Raw genomic sequence first — 22,353 nt, forward strand, 5'->3', positions numbered from 1 at the left:
GTGGGTATTTTTATCATTCTTACTTTATAGAACACACTGGGCTTTAGGCCCGGTAGAAACACGTTATTCGAAAAGCTAAAATATATTGTCTACTCATGGTAGCGAAGCCTAACTTCATATGTCAAGGGCTTGTCTGGAAGAGTCAGTAGAAGTAAACGAGGGGCGTGGTGTCACGAAGACTACTTCAGTATCAGCGAGGCTTCAGATCTGATTGTAGCTGGTCTTCGTCTGTACCTCAGCTGGACCTAAGTTACAACGCTGAAGCCGCCTCATCCATCACAATCAATTTAGGCAAGTCCGTATGAGCCTTGAGTATGATGGTATAGATCCTTCAGCACAATGGTAAGAATCTTGGGTATTATGACCTGGTATTTGACTATGAATATTAAAAGTCAGGTCTAAGGTCAAGAGCCATTGTACCCGAAATATTCGCCGTCTTTGCTAATGGGTCGTTACGTTGTTACCCAAGGGTTTAAGCGAGTGGCCGATTAACATTCGCTTATTGTCCGGATTCCCTTCAGTAAGGCGAGAATATAATGCTGTGACAATTGCAAGAAATGCTTTTACTTTCCATCCACAATCTTCTATGACCAAATTCGTTCGAAGACACGAAAATAAAGGAGTGTTACTCGTATTTCAGAGACTTCGTAAGGATTTTAGCCATAGCGGAAACTGTTCCTTGAGCTGTTAATGTGGTTCCTTAATATCTCCCTACATTCGAAGTACCATAAACATGGACGTTGAACTAGTATCTTTACTCGTCAAGGGTCGGTGCGCAACGGATCCCTCTCCTGCCGTGACGGCGATGCACAAAATTCATAACAACATACACGAAAAATAGAATGAAAAAAATAGCAGTAAAGGTCAGCTTTGTGCTGCCTCCGATGGTGGAAGCTGTCCTGCTTCAATGAAATCTGTGATTACCTACTGTGGCAGTTTAATGACGATGATTATGTAGGGCTGGTGATTCCTGTCGCTGTGATATATTCATAGTCTGTATTTACAATCTTCCCAGCGGAAGAAAAACTTAAGTCTGTGACGGTAACTTGCATCAGTGCCATCCAGAAATCTGTTATCTATGAAATGTCTTTCGTGGAAATTCATTCATGTGACTTCACCAACGTGTAATCAAGGTGGTTTTCATTTTAAGACCTCATGTTGGTAGAGTTCTTAACGAAGCAGAAAACACATAATGAAACACTCCATTTCACCAGACAAACTTCAAAGAAAGTCAGGTTGACCATAAAATGTATACTTGCGAGATCATCCGAAAGTGCACTTAAGAGAACACTTTAACTCACGAAAAAAAAGCACTTTCAACAAAGCCTCTGACTCTTTTTCTAATACCATTTCTTTTTGTGAATATCAAGTATCTATTGATTCAGAATTCCCTTGCATTCAAAAACTGGTCGGATATCTGTGTGAACAGTTCTATTCTAGAAAAACACATCTCAACTCATCAAAATTAAAAGAAAACCACAGCTGTCAAGTGAATGATAAGTACAAACCCGTATTTGCTTCACGAACGAGTTCTTTAGTGTTTCCTTCCGCAAGTCACATGATATGAATGAGGTAATAAAGTAGGACACACTGCAGAAACAAAAGCGTTTTCCTGAATGTAGATAGGTAGAGAGGAAAAGTCTATTACTACCTTTATATTCACAGCCTGAGGTAGAAAGGTGTGCACAAGGTCGAATTTATCATTACCCTCAGGTGTACGTCTAGAACTGATCAGGTGTATTAGGTTGACTGCAAAAAAAAATAAGACAGTGTAAACGAATGTATTTTCCTCGAGGTAGAGAGGTTTCGTCCATGACTACCTGTATATTCTCAGCCCGAGGTAGATATACGTGAGTAGGTCGAGTGCATCATTACCCTGAGGTTCACACTTAGAACTGGACAGGTGTATCAGGTCGGCTGATCACCCTCTTGACGCCAACAGCCACAGGTAAGACAGGTGTTCATAAAAGAGTCTATTTCTCTCTCTCTCTCAGGTTTACAGTGACCTCTTATACTGAGGTATAATCCACCAAAAAGTACTTGAAACATTTTAAGCCTGGTTATCTGTGAAACAACCACCCTCCCTTGGCTGGAGTTTAAGGCTGCGTGATAAAGTTCTCCTCATGTAAAGACTCGAAAATCCACCCAAACCCGACACTACGTCTGGTTTTAGATCTTCTCCTGTCTCCAGCGAGCGAGTTATACCAGAGTTTAACAAGAGAATATATCTAAGACTTATTTTTTTTTAACTGAAGCACAAACTGGCTTACAAAAGGGAATGTAATTGTCTAGTTAAGTAAGTAGTTGTGTGGAAGCTTAATATTTCAAGCTGCCAGACCAAATGCAGTTGTAGCTGTAAAGTTTTGAAATGAGCATTTCTTAATTGCATAACAGAAAAAAAAATAAAACTGAATTCATAACTTCTTGTTTTTCTCTCAGATGGTTGTTGCCAGAGTGCACAATACACTAACTTCCATTTCAGAACAAATACCATCTAATCTTAACAAGAAAAATATATATATATTCAGTAACGATGTAAATAAGAATATAAACTCAGTTCCAAGTCTGAGAACGACACTAGAAACGAGTAATACATACATTAATTCTAATAAGAAAATTCATTAATGAATCACAAATTTCCTCATTAGTTATAATCACCAATTCTACAGATCCCAAGTATGTCCTTAAACATGACGTAAACAGTTTTTTTTTACTCACACGGAAATTGCCTGCTTCCGTTTGAATGGCCAAGTACATCACGGATCAGGCCTGTTCAATGGTCCTTATTATGGCACATCACAAGGAGGTGCACACACCCTGCCAGCAGGACAGAGAATGACCCTCGTTCACACACACACACACACACGCATACACACACACACACACACACAGCCCTCAGGCTTAAGGCGAACCCAGCCAGCTCGCCGTTCGGTTTTATGAGACACTTCGAAGCGGCTTCGAGTCTGAACTGTTTTTTTTTCTTTCTCTACAAATACTGATTATTTTCCAATCTTGCTTCCCAGATATTAGTGCCACGTAAGTTGAATTAAGTTTTCTGTTTATGATAGATACACTGAGTATTTCCGTTAATTTCCAATCACTTCACCGATACAATTTTTTCATAACATTAAAACAGAGTAAACAATCAACTGATTCAATGTACAAAATATTGGGATCTTTATGACACATCTTTTCATCATAGTTCTTTCATTTCATTCAACACATAAGCAGATCTAATTGGTTCAGTAAAATTACTTGTCATTGACATCACTCACTATCCATTATTGATTAGAATCACGTGATTTCGAACGCACCTCAATACCCAACGTCGATTGAGATTTCCATGGAAACTTTTCTAGTGGAAACTTTTCTAGTCAATCACAGTAAACAAACTTGATTTGACATGGACTCGCTCATGGAGTCAGTGGATCAAAGAGTATTAATCAATTAATTTCCTTTCACTGCCTCGCCACTATGATGGAGGTATATAGCTTGGGGGGGTGGGTGTGGGGAGGAGGAGGGGGATAAAAACAGTCAGTGGAACATGGTTCGCCAATCGTATCGCCGTGTGGCCATGAAGCGAGGCGTCGCCGCCTGTAACTGCTCTGACCGAGTGAGGCCCGACACTGCTAACCTGCAGGACATAACCTGGGCTTCCACTAACCCCACACACCCACAAAGACAACCGCGCCCTGTTCTCCCCTCACCCTGGAGGGCTCCCACGCACCTCTACACTGCCATATCGTGAGGTATGGGTTGATATGTGGAGTGGCATTAGTATTCTGATGCTTTTAGGAGTCACAGAAGGGCAAATATAGGTTAGAGCATGGCTGAAATTCGATGGATAACGTGTGGCAACAATTGTCGACAAGACGCGGGTGAGATGTGTGCGCGCGCAAGAGAGTTGCCAGGTTCGGGGTCATATTGCACACATCTCTCATTTGGCGGTGCGACGCTCTCTTTTACAAGTTAAACATGAACCACCTTAGTATTTCTCAGGGAGATTTGCGAAACCTGATTTGCGTTAGTGGAATATATTGACTTATAAGAATTGTATTTCGATGGCACATCTTGAGATCTGTTCTGTCTACCAATATATGTATATACCTATCTATCTATCCATGTATGTATCTACCTATATATCTGTCTCTCTTTCTATCTCTCTATCTGTATATATCTCTAGGTGTTACTAAATTCCCCCTATTTAAGGTACATCACGATCAGTGAGTCAAATGGTATGACACTGCATCACTGGCAGTTCACGATACAGAGCCAGGTCATCGAAGGAGTCCATCCTGTTCCTGCTACTGAGTGTAGGGCGGCTTTGGAATAGCAGGAGTCCGTGAAAAAGTGATTCCAGGATAACAAAACGACCCTCTCTGAGCGAGGCTTCTGGATTGAGAGTAAATTATGTATATATATGTATACAAAGCAAAATAGATAAATAATAGATATATATATATATATATATATATATATATATATATATATATATATATATATATATATATATATATATATATATATATATGTATCTATACATATAGCGTCATGTGAATTCATGTCCGTTATGTTGACAACATGGAAATTGCCTTTAGATCTAAAACTGAGTTATAATTTTGTAATGAATAGAAAATTAGCCTTTCATATTGTAACATCATATTCCAAAAGAATATATAATCAATAGTATGTCTTTAATGTATAACACTCGATTGAAAAATTTTACCTATTTGTTCTTGAATTAAAGAATTTCAACGGGTAAAAACGATTACTTGAATGTGTCAAAAAGTCATTTACACACACACGCACACACACACACACACACACACACACACACACACACACACACACAAATACAAGCACATATATACGTATATAAAATATTCCATTCATATTCTTTTTCATGTCTGGTATTGTATCATCGAAAGTACCAACTTATGAGTGCCTACAATAGGTTCGGATCAACAATGCCCATCTCGTCTATCAGACAATACGTCAAGGTCATCGTATTTCTCTTAACCAGAGACATCACAATCATGCCTTTTGGCTACCCTGGCGCTTCTTTCCTTACACCATTTAAATTCATGGACATTTCCTGTGATGAGGATCTTCAACACTAATAACGTAATGATATGCATAGCTTAAGTATCAGTTTCCTACTTTCATTATAATGCAGATCTTAACACTAACTATCATTTCCTATTCTTCTGTGTCTTTCACGTATCCATTCATGCTACCAGTGACTACTCTTGACATAGAAACTATGGGTAAATGCAGTCAGACTGACACGACAGCGCCAGGCCTTAGTGGCAGAGACACATATAGACATCTCATGTGAGCAATAGATAAGATATTAGCTAGAGAAAAGCGATAAGGGCAGCAATATAACAGTAGACAGAGAGGGGTGGTTGAAGAGATGTGATGCATTGGAAGATCAAATGGACGTAAAGTGTTTGATTCCATTCTAGGAAATAGAAAGGTGGAGGAAGATCCTTCTTAGATATGTCGGTAATATTCCACACTAGTTTGAGCAGAACCCATACAGCTGATTCCAAGAAGAATTCCAGTGGCACCTATGCAGCACTCACAGGTCTGGGAAATCCAGCTTTGTGACACTGATAATGTATAGAGTTTTCCAGGGCAGAGTGCAGAATAGGACTGTACCTAGCGCACTTTATCATGGAAGGGTTGGAATTTGGTGTTATGAAACTGAACGGAGGGGGAACGAGTGACGCTTAGAAGGACATGGGTATAAATTGAATCAGTTTGCAACTTTTTGATGAACAAACTAAAGATTTGCATATGCTGATGTTGAAGTCATACCCATCCTATAAGAGTCTTCAAATTACGATTACTGACCTAACCTAATATATATGTACACGACAACCATCTCATTAAGACGAGATCCTGCATGAAAGGCCCTACTCCATACACCATCTTCTACAAAGCGAGGCCTTCTGTCCAACAACCGTAATCGTACATCCTTGGCATCAATTTCTGCTGAAACATGATAGTCTCCTTTGATATTGTCTCCCACATACCTATTACAGATGGATTACCCTTTCTAAAAATATACACCGCTTACATCAACTTACATTGAAAGTATAATCCTTTTATGTTCCATTCAGGCGTTCGCTTTATGCAAATATTGTCATAATCGGCTGCAAATGGGACGTTTCTGGGAATTGATATCAGAGAAATGTGGTCAAGACCTTCCCTCATTCCTTTACCAGGTGAAAGAGCAGAGACTGTCTGTAGGAACGAATGTGTGAGTGTGTGTGTGTGTGTGTGTGTGTGTGTGTGTGTGTGTGTGTGTGTGTGTGTGTGTGTGTGTGTGATTAATTCACTTCTTCTTGAATGGTTTAAACAGTGCAAATTTTGCCATTCTATAACCACACCATGATTCCCTCCCTCCACTAGTTCTCTCTGGCCTCCTCGAGAAATTTTCCCTCCCGTTCACTCAGCAGGTTTTGACTGGAGACGCTCCACTCCGATAAATCTCAGAGAAATATATGAGATCAACTTCTCCAGCTTTCATTGCTCGAAAAGACAAAAACGCGCGTGTGTGTGTAATTGTCTGTAGGAGTGTGTGTTATAACCTTTTTTCATATTTGTTTGTGCTTTTACATGTTCTTACTTATGTGTCAGCACAAAGCAACTCTCTTTGGTTCTCGTTCTTCCTCCAACTTCACACATTGATGCTCCTCTTACTAATCCTATGACTTTTCCTGAATTCTATTCGAACTGTCCGAAAAGCGTTTCTCTCTCTGGGCACAAGCAAGGCTTATGTCCCTGATGGCATCCATTCCCGTGCTTTTAAAACAGTGTCTCTCTGAGCTTGCAACTGTGCTTGCTCGCCTGTGACGTTTCTGTTTGAAAACCAGAACTTTCCCATCTTCTTAGTGGTATGTGTTGGTGTATTCCATCCTTAAGAAGGATGATCGTTTTGAGTTCTCTATCTATTGTACTGTTGTCGGACATATGCCATTTACGATGTCTTTGAGTCCCCCCGTAACTCCCATTTCTTCAGACATCTTAAACATCACATTTTTTTCTCTGTCATATAAATAGATAACAAAATTAATGAATACATATATATATATATATATATATATATATATATATACTTAATTTAGCATGAAGTCCATTATTGCCATATATGAATCACCGTCGTCTCCTTCTGTATCCTTTCCCCTGGGGCCTTTAAACTTCATGCATTGTGATTGTTCCCAGATAAAAGCATACACTCCTGTTACGTGCAATTATGCTTCTAGACATTCTCTTTCGTCTTACCGTTCCAGTCCTATCACTACATTCTTTCTTATTCTTTTCTTTTTACTTTACAAAATTTCGCGAGGAAATAAATCTGTAAAAGAACCATGGCGAATTTCTTTTTTATATTTTTGGTCATTCCTTCATTACTCTCTCTCTCTCTCTCTCTCTCTCTCTCTCTCTCTCTCTCTCTCTCTCTCTCTCTCTCTCTCTCTCTCTCTCTCTCTCTCTCTCTCTCTCTCCATTACACATCGTTTGTTTGTTTGCCCTCGTGAGGGGCAAGGCAGGGGTCGGGGTAGAAGGGTGGGGGTGTTCCTTCCTCGCGTCCACTGCTCATGATGAATGACCCAAGGATGATAAGTGGGACTATGTCACGCCATGCCACATGCTGTCATGCAGGAGGCCCACCATCCTTCTCTCTCTCTCTCTCTCTCTCTCTCTCTCTCTCTCTCTCTCTCTCTCTCTCTCTCTCTCTCTCTCTCTCTCTCTCTCTCTCTCTCTCTCTCTCTCTTTCTCATTATCATCATCATCATCATCATGAGAAACAGAACCCCCTCCTTCCCTCCTCCAGTTCCAACATTATACACACCCTCCCCCCACACTCGTACACCGCCACGCCACCACCTCTCTTCACCACTACCACCTCTACCACCACCAGCTCTTGCCTCTCTCCATCACACCACGCCTTCTCCAACAACAGTGACGACGAAAACTGCGCCTCTCCTCCATAACTAGTCCACCTATGTTCTGCCTTGGTCAATACAGCTCCACCATCCACTTCTCTCTTACACTGACGTAGCCATAGCACACAGAGGATTACCTCCACGTCACCATCATTTACATTCCTCCGCCACCAAGAACTCGTCCCTCCCGTACCACCAACATTTTCACACTATCCCCAACAAACCAAAATTCTCCCCACGACCACTGGACCATCTCTGGACCAGTACTACGGATCAGACATTGATATATCATTAGACCATCGCTCTGAACCATTACTGGACCACTACTATGGGCCACCATCGCTGGGACCATCCAATAGACCATCGGCACACCTTCCTTGCTCATGAACCTATTTGCAGACCATTCTTCCTCCTCCTCCTCCTCCTCCTCCTCCTCCTCCTCCTCCTCTTCCTCCTCCTCCTCAAGTTGCCTCATGCCCTCACCATGAACATAGTAACTAGAACTTGAATACCCAAAACTAATTAAGTCTATCAAACACCCATAATTGAATCAAACTTTGCATTGATATAATGTTGAAGAAATTATATTTCACCCTCCTTTCCTCCATCTGAAAAAAATGATACGTAAATGTTCCAAAAATTGTTTTGCAAACCCCGTAAATTAGCAAGGAAAAATCAACAATACAAACACCACACTAACGAGAGAACCAACAAAAACTTCTATAAAAATTGGAGGCATAGATCGAGGACAGAGCTCTCAAAACGTCGTTTATCAAGAGGTTCAACAAAGATTTTAGGCTGCGGTAAGTTTACCCATAGCCAGGCCAAGCCAGGCCAGGTCAGGTTAGGTTAGGTTAGGTCAGGCCAAGCCAGGTCGGGCCTGGCTAGGCCAAATAGAATGTTTGGCCTTGTGACTCGGTTGTTTGCCCTTGTGAGCGAGCTGTTGGCCTTGTGAAAGTATCTTGTGAGTATTTGATTTACTTGTGATTGAGCTGTCGCTCTTATGAGTTGGATGTTGGTCTTATGAGTGGACTGTATGGCGTTGTGAGGGTGCTGTTTGATCTTGTGAGTCGGCTGTGATCTGCGGGGCCTGGCTGTGGATAGGTGGACGGTGGTTTCGATGCATTGCACATAACAGCTAGAGAATGGGTGTTGCGTGGATGCCGCCCTAGGGGAAGTATGAAATACACATACATATATATATATATATATATATATATATATATATATATATATATATATATATATATATATATATATATATATATATATATATATGAATCATTTATTTATGATTTGTTGTTCAGACCTCTCTAAACCTCTGAGCGTAAATGACTTCCAAATATAATCTGATCATAAACTGGGATACATTAATGAGGTTCTTTAGGAGAAATAAGATTGGTTTCTTTACGCTGTGTGTGTATGTGTGTGTGTGTGTGTGTGTGTGTGTGTGTGTGTGTGTGTGTGTGTGTGTGTGTGTGTGTGTGTGTATGTGTGTGTGTGTGATCGCTCCATTTTAAGATGAAAACATTCTATGCTGGCCCAACTCATTAGAAATATGATAAATGCAAAAAATTTACATCTCGCCCTGATTGCTTTAAGCGCTTTCCGTTATAATTGATACTCGACAAGGAAAAAGAAATGTGTGTATATTGGTTTTGAGTGACCAGTGTGAATGGTGTGTCTTATTCATCACGCCTCGTGGGAAGATTCACCTATTAGTTCGCATGGATGAATATCCGAACGTCCTTGGACATCCTGATACCTTATCATTTTCTTACTATCTACATTATCGACAGTATATTTGGAGAATCTAAGTGAATACATGAGCATGCAGGGATATTATGTCATAGGGTAATAGTAAGCCTCGTATATGATCCTATTATTACCGATATTTCTCAAAAATAATCTAGAATATCTTAGGATGTCTAGGATGGCATAGAGACATGGAATATGCTTTTGAGTTAGGTAAATCAAGGTTAATGAATACATAAATGCATATAACTATATTCCCTCAAAGGCCCAGTCCTCTGTTCTTAACGCTACCTCGCTAATGCGAGAAATGGCGAATAGTATGAAAGGAAAGAAAAAGAAAAATATATATATATATATATATATATATATATATATATATATATATATATATATACAGGACCTCTTATTTAAGTCTTCCTATAGGAAAGATATAATATACTCAGAAACAAATTGAAGACTGGAAGATTTACATGAATGAACACCAAAACAACATTAAGAACGAAATTGCTACGAAGAACATGAAAACGGGTTCACTTCTTCCATAGCCATCTTTTCTTTGGCCTAAACCATCTGGAACTACTGTGCGAGTCCCATGGTAACAACATCGTATCACAACCTTCAGCCACAGCTGCGTGTCCTCATTTCAACCACAAGGTTGTCACCAAACCCATCTGGATGACCACTTTGTTGGCACCTTGCGAAAGTAGCTCGTTGATCAGGGATGCATCTTCAAGTAGATTCAAAACTTCCACAGATTGTCTAATTATCCATCACATTAACATGGGAGTACGTGGGAGGGACGGATGATGGGAGACATTATGGTCCTTCATGAAGGGTATCTGTAAAACAGAAGAACTGAAGAGAAAAGAATGGAAATGAAAGAACCAGATACAACGGAAGAAAAAGGATTGCAGAAAATACCTTCGCCACCCCCCCACCACTCTCTCTCTCTCTCTCTCTCTCTCTCTCTCTCTCTCTCTCTCTCTCTCTCTCTCTCTCTCTCTCTCTCTCTCTCTCTCTCTCTCTCTCTCTCCAACTCAGCTTCCTGCAGTTAAAAGATTTGAAAGAAATGCCATATAACAGAGACATCTGACCATGGAACGCACGAGTTATTAGAGGTGTAAGTTAAAGGGAACATGCCACCTACATGTGTCTACTTTCATAACTGTCGTAAAAAGTGAGAGAGAGAAAAAAAGAATAAAACCCGGGTCTCATTTGAGGGGGACCAAGAGGATTTTTCTACATATTAGCCTTATGGAATCGAGGGGTGGGAGAGATGTATGACAAGAAGTTCTGTAGAGTTCGGTCGTGTTAGCGCTTTTTACGCACAGGGGAAATGGGGAAATTTTTGAGACGGGAATGTATGGAGAACGTTCTCGTGTTGGGGATATACAAATAATGAGTTACTGTTCGTATATTGAATGAAATAATGAAGGGATAAGAATGTTTTGGTTCTTTTCTTGGAGTGGGCGACGGAGGAGAGATATTGTAACGCTTTGGGATAAGAATGAATGAATATAGGAAGAAAGAATGCCATGTTGGATATATATATATATATATATATATATATATATATATATATATATATATATAGAGAGAGAGAGAGAGAGAGAGAGAGAGAGAGAGAGAGAGAGAGAGAGAGAGAGAGAGAGAGAGAGAGAGAGAGAGAGAGAGAGAGAGAGAGAGAGAGAGAGATCAAAAGGGAAAAATGTTAATTGGAAATTGTACTTTACACAGATGTTACTGACGTCATATGTCGAATAACTGAAACTTTCAGTAGCACATAAAAACATTGATACGAGTCCGGTGGAATTATTCTGTCTCATAGTTCTACAACAGTTGATTCATCCTAATGATGAGCTTTTTTCCGATCAAAAATAGAAATTATGTGGGCGGTATACATACTTTTTGTTCTTCTCAGCATAACTGGCCATAAGGAATCTAAATATGATGTATGGTCTTAGTCATTTCGAGCCAGGGAACTCATCAGACTGGCATTAAATCCATTTCAGGTGAAAAGGAAAAGTGCTTTCTCGTTTAAATGCAAAGAATCTAATTCCTCGAGGACGTGGCAGTTTAAGTTCTGCGTTAGAGTGGATTAATATACAACAACAGGAAACAAAAATGGATGTATGAAGAACAAAAATGTTATAATATATATTGATCTAAATTTCATACACACACGGCAATTGAGGACATCTGGCATGTATTTACGAAGTATTATAAAGAGAATGTTAAAGAGATGAGACCCCCACGAGAGTAGACCTCCAGCCCTATAGAGCACAAATATGTGATTACACACGCACACACACACACACACACACACACACACACCACTGCATAAAATAACTCTAGGAAAGAAGTGTTGATGATATATATATAAACCATCGGATAATCATAACGACCCGGAGCAAACGTAGCATGACATGAATGAAGGAACAATCAAGATGAGTGTATGAAGCATTATAGCTAGGGCTGATATAGTAGTGATAATAGGGTTATTAGTTATAAAGAGAATGAGTTGCAGCTCATTTCTCATCCACTGTAGGAGCTGTGGCTCCAGGTGTACATTCCAAATGTAATAATCCCAGTAGCGCTAACACAGTTTGAGGCTTGTGACCTTCAGTAGTACATCCCTGGGGTATTGTAGTTCCTAGAATTTGTAACTTTAGATGGAAACTGGAAAAAAAAAATGAGATGACATTTACTCAGTCTTATACTTTGATAATGCTATAATCGTGATGTTACCCTCCCGAGATGTAAGGGTCCAACGTCACACACATCAAAGGTGGTTAGATGTTTCAGGTTTCTCAGATGTTTGTTCTCCACTCTCAAAATCCTGTGGCCACCCCAGCTTGACACCGACGTAATGCATCCTCAGACACGCGCTTCCTATCTCCTGTGTCCCCCATAGTGCTACACATCTGAGGTTCTAAGACTCCTGAGATGTGAGTACAGTGCCACACATCCAGGGTGCTCTGTGTGCCCCCCAAGTCATACATCCTCGAGATGTGGCCACAACCACACACATCCAAAATGACCTGAATCCCTAAGATGTACCCTTCAAACACTGTGGTTCCCAACATTACACATCCAAGGCATTGTGACCCAAAGAATGACCTCCAACATTAGACACAAGGTGTATTGAAGCCGAGGTCATCAACTCAAGATATTTTTCATTTCTCAGTACGAGAGAGCAATATATCCCCATCCACATGTAGTTTGTTAGTCTACCCAGTTACGTTTACTGTCTACCCAGTTGTATATACTCTGTAAGTCTACCCAGTTGTATATACTCGGTAAATCCATTTAGTATACTCGTTTAGCTTAACCAGTTGTATATGCTCGGTAAATCTACTCGGGTGTATATATTCAGAGAGTCGCATAACCTACTTTTTCAAAGGAGGATCTCTGGCGTCATTGGTTTATCCCAAACGCTGAGGTAGGCTACAGTAAGTATATTACAGGCCTTCGTTGTACGACAACTGCATATCAGAATATCGACCTGAAGTTAACTCGGAAGAAGAACGTTTCAAAAATCGTAATTAGTTCCTTTTTTTTCTCACGTCTTTCTTCCTGTAGAAAGAAGAATAGGCTTTTTTGTGTTTTGAAAAAAAGATTAACACAAGGTCAACTCTTTCGATGTTATATATCTTTAGATGTATACTTCTTCCTGCACAGGTCATATTCTCTCTCTCTCTCTCTCTCTCTCTCTCTCTCTCTCTCTCTCTCTCTCTCTCTCTCTCTCTCTCTCGTCGTGAAAAGTCCCAGCCAAGATTGTACTCTGCGTCGTACATGTCCCTCTGCCTCTTTTGTCTGAGAGGTCTCCCGTTTCCCCTGTGTTTTTAACCCAACTTTAGTTCTCTTTGTTACATGCTGGCCTGCAGGCATTTCCGTACCTACATTACCGCGTTTCCTGAGGTTTTGTTATGGAAATGTATGGACTTGGGATCTGAATATTTGAGAGGAAGGTGTTTGAGCTTTTCATTTGTGAGAATGAACAAGGGACGGATCTTCATGAACAAATGACAGTTGTCACACGATTTCCCTTCATTTCTTCTCTCTCTCTCTCTCTCTCTCTCTCTCTCTCTCTCTCTCTCTCTCTCTCTCTCTCTCTCTCTCTCTCTCTCTCTCTCTCTCTCTGAGCCACTGTGGATGTAAATGAAATGGTTTTCGTGGTTAGAGTTCAGCTGGCGTAAAATGAAGAATGAGTGATGCCATGGCTATAATCCTTTGTCCTGTCTTATGAATCATTCTCACCCACGTCATTGTCTAAGGTGCCAGCATCTCTGTACTGGCATCTTATGAACCATTGGTGACTTCACAAGGGTGACATCCACACAGTGAACAACACCGCATTATGACTTCACGACAGGATGACGTAATCACGACACATATCTCCTCTCAGAAGCCATGGTGACTTCAGAATGCATGGTGACATCATCCCAATAAGTGCAGTCTCATCTGTAATGGAAGCGAGTCGTAAATGCAGTCATAAAATCTATATCTATACCTATGCCTAACAGCACCTTCCATTGATCCAACCAGATGTACGACATGTATCTTTTACGACTGAAAAGTTCATTCCCAACCTCATCATCCGGGCAGTTGACAATAACAAGACGATCAAATTCGAAAGCCTCTATCTGGTGTTCCTGTGTTCCACATCTGATGCACACGTGGAAGAGTGGGGACATTTTCTCTCCCCTGGCGGAGTCATACCAAAGGCTCCGTCGAGGCCACTGTGGTATATTCTTGGGTTAGGTAGCCAGAGAGGTGTAAACATGGGATATTATGGTCCCACTGGGCCAGTTCCAAGGGCGGTGGAATGGGATACCGCGATCCCTAACACCACTCTTATGAGGCCTGATATTACCACCATGTCCTCACAGTTAACATCGAGTTACAGCTGGTAATGAATGTGACTCCTTTCTCTTCCAATATGCCACCTGCTTTTTTTCGTGTGCCTGTGTGTGTGTGTGTGTGTGTGTGTGTGTGTGTGTGTGTGTGTGTGTGTGTGTGTGTGTGTGTGAGCGTGTGTGTCGCAGGAATTTGGTGTAAGACGTGGCGTTGCCCTCGTTGTGATGCAGCGTTCGCGCTGGGGTAGGGTGTTCGTTTCATTTCTGGTCCGCCTCAGTAAGTATTGACATAGTATGAGACACCGTCCCCAGTGCCGGCTACCCATCTCTGGTGCCGGCTGCTGGTACTGTCGCCTCCACAGGCAATACGACTCTGGGTGTATTATACTTATAACATCAAAACTTCCCAGGGGCTACTGACTCCTGTGACATTTACTGATTATTGGGTCGAGGGTTTTAATGTAGTCTGGTATTATTGGGTCAAGGGTTTTAATGTAGTCTGGTATTATTGGGTCAAGGGTTTTAATGTAGTCTGGTATTATTGGGTCAAGGGTTTTAATGTAGTCTGGTATTACTGGGTCAAGGGTTTTAATGTAGTCTGGTATTTAATGTAGTCTGGTAGTTAATTGAGATACTCTTACTTATTTGTGAAGCTACATTGAAATTGATGTTTCAAAGGGTGATGGTGAAAATCGATTTGAATCACAGTTGTATGTCACTGCAAAATATGACTTTACTACCACTTGGTGACGATGATGTAAACTACAGTGACCTTGTGTAAATACTAAATAGGCTGACATAATTAGCTTTTGCCCCTAAAGGAAGGAGTAGTCAAGGAAATACGCAGTCAAAGCTTTCACTTCCCCCGACTCATGAAGAGTAGAGGGAATGACAAATGAATATCGAACATCAATGTTTCGCCAAGAGAATTGGACGTAGGAAAAGGGATCATGCAATGCAGGAAACATTCTGATATCACGAAAGGTGAAGGTATGCAAATTTTGCAATTTGGATAAGTATGGTGGCACAGAACGTCTTCAAACGTAAATATTATACTGCACTTGTACCATATATTCCTTCTGGGAGATGCAGTGGCTCCTTGGGTGTATTTCAGTTGGGGGGTTGACCTCAGTGGTAAGTTTCTAGAATGCATTATACCCCATTACGTAATGGAGTACGGCCCGTGAGTATAACGGGATGGTCTTTGAGAAGACCCACAAGGATCACGAAGAAAAAAGAACAATCCATCATGCTCAAAGGTCGTGCCTTTATTATACTCAAGGATTGGATCATCACCTTCAAGGGGGTTATACTTATTATTATAGTCCAGATGGTATAAATATTAGATGATGTAAAAAGACTAGTTCGTCTTTAGGAATCATATGATTAATAACATCGTATTTCTTAAGATGAGGCGATCCAAGGACGTGTGTCCTTGGTGACGTTGTGGTTGTAGGTGTACAGACAAGGTGGTGTTCTACTTCCCAGACGCATTTCCCTTAAGGTGTAATGGCACTAGTGTTATAAACCATCCCTGGGGTGCTATGGCCTCAAGGTTACTGAGGGCAGGAGTTGGAAACTTCTGCCTTGGATGTATTCGCTTTAAGATTTCCCCACGCCTCTGTTTGGGTAGAATCGACCGACCAGGCAGTCCATTATCAATGTATTCTCCGTTTCTCTAAGTTGCAACATAGTTATCTTTTTAAAGTGGGCCAACAGTAGCGTTAGTGTGCAGTTACCATATTCTTTATCTCTCTCTCTCTCTGATATGCCCAGATCCTGAACCAAAACATGAGAATGAATAAAGATGAATCGGAAGCATACGTTGTGGAAGTAGAATGACCATCAGCGTCACTCTGAAAACAAAACAAAAGAAAAAAAGAATCATATTGTGTAAATTCCAATAAATTTCCAGCGCAATGGCTTTTGGGAAGAGACTTATTGAGTGTGTATTTGTACAGGATGACTGCCAAACAACTACCTCCGCTCTGCAATCTCCCTTTATTGACTCGCTATCGACCTCTCTACCTGAAAAATCCAAGTGTCAAGAAGCAATTTAGTTCGAGTAATGAATGCTTGAACAATGCGCAGAGAACTAGTGGCTCATTTTCGTCTATATTTCTTGCTTCCAATTCTCTATTTTGAGGAAGAAGGTTTATCAAGGTTTGATCTCTTTTTCTTTTTTCTCGCTGTGATAATAGACGAAATAATACCACCGGGTTTAAGAGCTAAGGCAGATTTACCGATGAAGAATGACAATGGGCAGTGAAGTACTTACGAGTACCTACCATGGACTTTGCCCATGAGGTTAGAACCAGGGGTGTACCGCTCGAGAGAGAGAGAGAGAGAGAGAGAGAGAGAGAGAGAGAGAGAGAGAGAGAGAGAGAGAGAGAGAGAGAGAGAGAGAGAGAGAGAGAGAGAGAGAGAGAGAGAGAGAGAGAGAGAGAGAGAGAGAGAGAGAGAGAGAGAGAGAGAGAGAGAGAGAGAGAGAGTAGCACCCCATCCTATTCAGCCAAGGTAACAAGAGGTTATACATTCATTCCACGTGAAGTAACAGACCATCCCTTCTGATGTAGTCTCTCTCTCTCTCTCTCTCTCTCTCTCTCTCTCTCTCTCTCTCTCTCTCTCTCTCTCTCTCTCTCTCTCTCTCTCTCTCACAAGCGGTACACGCACACACACATACACCCTCCCCCCACACAAGAGCAGATGGCAAGATGCGTGATATTCTACACTGCAGCTCATGTAGACAATAGAATCTCACCATTTACTTATTAGCAACGTAAATTCCACTACAAGTCAGAGACGCACCACTTTCAACACTAATCCTTAACGCCATACATTGTTAAAGATTGGATCGTAGATTCGGTAGACTTGAAATGGATGTTAGATCCAGAAATTTTAAGTTCATAGTTCATTATCTTCAAAAGATTCATGAATATAGATAGAATCTCCATAATAAGTAAGATATATTTTGAAATTAGATGGCTTTTCACACACACACACACACACACACACACACACACACACACATACACACACACACATACACATCGTAGTATATATATATATATATATATATATATATATATATATATATATATATATATATATATATATATATATATATATATATATATATATATATATATATATATATATATATACATTGGTTCTGGGAAAGGCAATACCACCTTTTTTGTTTCCAGTGAGGCTTTTGGCTTTGTTATATTGCCAGTATACACCCATACGCGACCGAGGGTCCGCCGATATTCGTACCCAACAAAAACGCTCCACCCTGCCTGGTGACATTCCACGCCGCCAACTCACCCCCGTCTCCCACTCTCTGGCCATCCACCCAGAGTCCTCCTCCTCCACCACCACCTTCTCCGTCCTGGTCACCCTTCTCCGTGCCCCTTTGTCGCCTTCCTTACATACCGTCGCCTCAGGCCTGCTCATTCTTGAATCGAGAACGTCCATGGGTGATACCCCTTCACGTTTTGTATATCTACCTCACCCTGTTCTCTCACTCTCTCTCTCTCTCTCTCCCTTACCATCTCACCCTTCACCTTGCTTTCTCACCCTATCGCCTCACCCTACGCCCTGTCACCTAAGAGTTCCTTGGATTTATCATAGGGCCCCCCTGGGCTAAGAGATAACCTGCCACTATCAAGAAAATTATCACGTACTTTAGCTTCGCGCCAGGAATCGTGAGACATCGATTATCCGATGGCTCCATGTCTCTCCACGTTAGCGAGACACAGCCATGAAACGCTTTAAACACTATCTCGAAGGATAATCTCTTATCGTTATGGGTGACTGAACAATGGGATATTTTATGTAAAGATACGAGAGTCTGATTAATGGTCGCATTTTCGCGACAAATCCATGGATCTTACGTCAACGTCGATATGTACTGAATGCCCAGCTTTGTATGTCATCACTGAAGAGAAAATGAAACAACGAAGCAGTGAGACGATGCTTCGGGTATCTACAATTTCAACACTTTTTCTAGTCACAAACGGTGTTCGGATCAAAAAGGTTTTAACGGAAGGATCATGCAAAAAACATGAGCGAGAAATACACACACACTTATTCATAGGGCTTACGTCAAAAAGACAGCATTGTAACAAAAAGCTTAAAAGTTCTTTTTGCTTACATAGAAATGTGACAAATGTTTCTCCCGAGTTGTTCGAAAATGTGATTTATTCAGAAAGAGAAGATGGTTCACAGATATGGGATATAGTGCCTTAGTTGTGAGGAAAATAGACCATGCGTACGCTTAACTTACGAACTGACGAAGGAATCTATTTAGATATCAATAGCTATTGAACATTCAGTGCCAGGGATAAAACAAGAGATATCATTTCTAATCAAAGTTCCTTTCTTTTCGAATGAAAATGTTCTAAATGATGAGGGGTAATATAAAAAAGAATGATCTTTTGAATCAAAGTTCATTATTGTGTGATCTGATACTGTGCTATATGATGCGAGGTGATATACGACTCCATATAGTGATCGTCGTGAGTATCTTATATCTTATTACTCCTTGGCTTAAAGTTCTGTCATGATGCTTATGATCTTAAACAACACCATTGCATCAGGGTTAAGAATAAGCTAGAATACGAACAATCCACCATTCTTGAAAAACTAGATCCTACCCACCACCACACGAACCTATCTAGTCGTCTTTTTTCTGACATAGATAATCTCTTACATCCTGATCTTGTTCGATGGTGAAATCATAGACGAACTCCATTACTCAAGTTCTCCTCCTTCAAAATATCAATTACTTTCTGGCTTTGGATAAAATACACAACATGTCATCGACTCATCATCGCTGGACTACGAAAAGTGAACAGGCAGGTTACTCTATTTTGGATAAATGTCAATTCAAGTCGCAACAATTGTCTTAACAGTATTAATGGTCTTCATTGGAGCATAAACGAGGCAGTTAAAGGCATATACATCGCCTGTGAGGTTACAGTGTGACAATATTTAGCGTTCATAACAATCATAGTTCCAAGATAACGTTTCACAACTGTCCTATAACTTACTGATATACTGGCTGGTTGGTTGGTTGGGCTTTGGGCTTATCAGCTACCAAGGCCATTTGGGCCGTCACTGTTAAGGTATCTTCATCCAGCCCCACGGCGACACAACGCTCTGAAAGCGAGTGATTAATAAGACACAAACTATTAAAAAAAGGAAATGAATCCATTTGAGATTAACTATCGCATAACCATACAAGCATGTACTATCTCAAACTTCATACCAAGTGTACACTGTCTCAGATTTCGTACCAAGTGTGCATTATCTCAGATTTCTTACATGAGGGAAAAGTTATATTATAGATAAGACGAAAGTCAGTTCTATTTCAAGATTAAGAACCAGGGAAGGAGAGTCGCGGTTTTAAAGCATATGCATGATTGTAACATATCACGACTGAGGATCAACCTCACCACGAAGACACTGTCATAAAGTCCTTAAAGCGTATGTACCCGAGGGGAACTTGCTGAACAAGAACAAACAAATGACAGGTATTGGAGATTATGAAGCTGAGATGGAATGGATAAGACATGACGTGTTTAAGGAGGCATAAGAAACTGCAGGGGGTCTCATCGAAGTAGAGGAGAGGAGAGGATAGAGTCTCACACACAGAGGTCTTGCTGGAGCGTTGGTAACTCCCAGGTAATGGGTATAGCAGTGCAAGAGGCAAGATGGTATCGGCAGTGAGGAAAAGCCATGGGTTTAAATTGTTTGTCTCCGAGGAGTTTGCTGCCCTTACCAGACATGTGTGTGTGTGTGTGTGTGTGTGTGTGTGTGTCTGTCTGTCTATCTGTCAGTCTGTCAGAGAGAGAGAGAGAGAGAGAGAGAGAGAGAGAGAGAGAGAGAGAGAGAGAGAGAGAGAGAGAGAGAGAGAGAGAGAGAGAGAGAGAGAGAGAAAACGCCTACATCAATCCACATATCATCTTCCACATCAAGTAGAAAGTATACGTAACTGTGCGGTACATATAGATGTAGGAAGCAAAATGAGTCTATTTCCCCAAAGTGATCAGATATGCTTATTACTGAATATTGACTGCCTGGTGCCATTTGCATACAATTGAAAAATCCACTACAGAAGATTAGGGAGAGAACATATCTATATAATTAGCCACCGAAACTACGCACTTTTCAAGGATATTTATGCTCTGTGTTTTATGATCTATATATCGACATATCTGAAGCAAAAATACGTAAAAAAACCTAAGCTATTCACGTTCTAAATGATGCCTAATTTTCTTTCAAGATGAAGACAATTACACAGACTCCTTTTCTTCTACACCTGTCGTAATGTTTGCAGATGCGATAGTTTTATATTGCGTGTTTGTTGTGTGTGTGTGTGTGTGTGTGTGTGTGTGTGTGTGTGTGTGTGTGTGTGTGTGCAGCCTTTTTCAGACAAGGACCTACGCCAAGCGGATATCTGTTGGAGTCTTAAACAACAAAAGGCTTTTGTTATCCTTCCCTGGAAAAAGGCAAAGGCAACAAAAGCTGCAAGTACTGGAAAAGTGTCTGAGAGCAACAGACCGAACGGTAGCGCAAAACATTTGGTTGACAGTGGAGTACATGTGGTCTGACTCCCATGTTCTATTGTCCTTTTCATTTAATAATTTTTCTCCTTAACTTCCGTTTTCTATATCACTGCACTCACATTAACCATCCAGATAATCAAACCATTCCTCCCATGACTTTAAGGCCTTAAAATCCGTCATTCCATTTAATGACTGAGGAAGATATTAAGAATTTCATCTCTAACCACCTAGACCTTTTGAATTTTCCATCCCTAAAGTGGAGAATCAGGAAATATGTTCAAACACCTTTTATCCAGCAGCTAACTGGAATCCACAGGGCTCAAATTATGACTAACTGATATCAGTAACTTTAGTTAACGGACTTATGGATCAAGTTCGCCAGGATTTGCCAAAGTTTCGTTAGCCATAATATCATCACCTTGCAAACCCTCATCCAACCACTCAGCACCGAAGAGAGACAATATATAGATTTTTTTTTTTAACTTCTGACTATTTGGATGTCATGTTCCTCACCTCCCAGTGCACATCCCTCCAGTCATCATTCAAGGAAGATATTCATATCTTTACCTGGAACCAGCGAAGACCTGGACTACCTGTCCTTCAGTGCCAGTCACTCAAACTACAAGGAGGTAAGGTGTCTCATTTTCTCTCATGCAGTAAATCACAGGCAATTTTCTGCATTACGTGATCGATGAGAGCGCACACGCGCGCACGTATTTTCCATTCGCACTCTTTCGTGTAAATTAACACAGACACACACATATATTGTGTGTGACAATATAAATATATATATATATATATATATATATATATATATATATATATATATATATATATATATATATATATGTATAAATGTCTGCAGAACTCCATCATTCCATAACTAATTAAAATGACCTCAAGACGCGTACCCAAGTACGTCAGTCACTCACTGAATGTTGCAGACGCACTTTTTTTTCAAAAAAAAAAAAAAAAGAAAACGTTAAACGAAGCGTAATTCGTTCCCGGTGCAGTTTTGGATAAACTTTAGACGAATCTCAGTCTTGTTAGTAATGCCAGAACCATGACCCGAGGCAAAGGTTTGAGAATGTTATCCTCATAATGAAAACATAAGTAAAACCAACAATGATTTTATACAGTTGAAAGCTGCCATAAAACAGATTGTTAAAAGAGACAATGTGTTGAGAATGTTCCCACCAGAATCTGGACTGT

General features: G+C 40.6%; 1 protein-coding gene across 3 annotated transcripts in view; it reads right to left on the reverse strand.

Annotated features, from left to right (window-relative positions):
* LOC139749231 (limbic system-associated membrane protein-like) overlaps positions 1-3,840 on the reverse strand; it is a 94,126-nt gene extending 90,286 nt beyond the window's left edge. Inside the window, exon 1 of one of the 3 annotated variants that reach the window (XM_071662943.1) lies at positions 3,728-3,840. The gene's annotated coding sequence lies outside the window, so the exon portion shown is untranslated. Of the gene's footprint in view, positions 1-2,718; positions 3,266-3,314; positions 3,635-3,727 lie in introns of those variants that run through there. The other 2 variants (XM_071662940.1, XM_071662942.1) reach the window with 2 other exon arrangements.
* Between the last annotated feature and the right edge of the window lie 18,513 nt (positions 3,841-22,353).

Source organism: Panulirus ornatus, chromosome 6 (assembly GCF_036320965.1).
Source record: "Panulirus ornatus isolate Po-2019 chromosome 6, ASM3632096v1, whole genome shotgun sequence".
Taxonomy (NCBI): Eukaryota; Metazoa; Arthropoda; class Malacostraca; order Decapoda; family Palinuridae; genus Panulirus; species Panulirus ornatus.